A 1,376-nucleotide genomic window follows, 5' to 3' on the forward strand; every position below is an offset into this window, starting at 1 on the left:
AAAAAAAAAAAAGGAAAAGAAAATCAATGTAATATATCACATTAATAAAAAGAAAAAAACTCCACATGATTATCTCAATTGACGCAGAAAAAGTATTTGATAAAATCCAACACCCTTTCATAATACAAATTCTCAAAACACTGGGAATAGAAGGGAACTCCTAAAATTTAACAAAGGGCATCTATGAAAAACCTACAGCTAACTTCATACTCAATGGTGGAAGACTAAATTTTTCCCCTTAAGATCAGCAATAAGACAAGGATGCCACTTTCACCACTGCTATTGAACATTGTACTGGCAGTTCTAGCTGGAGCAATTAGGCAAGAAAAAAGAAAAGTCAAACTATCTCTATTGTAAGATGACATGATTCTATGCATATAAAAATTTCCACGGTCAGTGTGGTAGCTCACTCCTATAATCCCAGCACTTGGGGAGGCTGAGGCAGGAGAACTGCTCAAGCCCAGGAGTTTGCTCAAGACCAATCTGAGCAATATAGTGAAACACTGTCTCTATAAATTTTAAAAATTAGCTAGGTATGGTGGTGTGCATCTGTGGTCCCAGCTACCTGGGGGACTGAGGTGGGAAAATTGTTTGAGCCTGGAGGTTGAGGGTGTAGTGAGCCATGAATACACCACTGTACTCCATTCCGGGTAACAGAGCAAGACTCTGTCTCAAATAAGTAAATATATAAATAAAATATAATAAAATTTCCCAAAGAATCTATACACACACAAAATCTACTATAACAAATAAATGAAATCAGCAAGGTTTCAGGGTACAAGATCAATGCATGAAAATCAATTGTGTTTCTATACATCTGCAATGAATACTTTGAGAGGAAATTAAGAAACCAATTACATTTACAATAGCATATAAAATAATAAAATAGTATTAAGTTTAGCTGAGGTGAAAGACAAAAACAAAAACTACAAAATACTGCTGAAAGTGATTAAAGACGATCTAAATAAATGGAAAAGTATCCATGTGTGGGGATCAGAATACTTGATATCAAGATGATAATATTCAAAGCAATCTACAGATTCAACACATTCCCTATCACAATTCCAAGACTTTTTCACGGAAATGGAAAATCTGATCATCAAATTCACATGAAATTGTAACAGGGCCCAAATAGCCAAAACAATCTTGAAAAAGAACAAAGTTAGTGGACTCCTGCTTCTCCATTTCAAAATATACTGCAAAGCTACGGTAATCAAAACAGTGTGGGACTGGCATAAGGAAACACATATAAACCAATGGAGTAGAATGATGTGTTCAGAAATAAACCCATGTATCTATGGCCAACTGATTCTCACTAAGGATGCCATGATTATTAATGGGGGAATAAACAGTCTTTTCAATAAATGGTGCTGGGA

Source organism: Cebus imitator, unplaced genomic scaffold, assembly GCF_001604975.1.
Source record: "Cebus imitator isolate Cc_AM_T3 unplaced genomic scaffold, Cebus_imitator-1.0 Scaffold197, whole genome shotgun sequence".
Lineage (NCBI taxonomy): Eukaryota > Metazoa > Chordata > Mammalia > Primates > Cebidae > Cebus > Cebus imitator.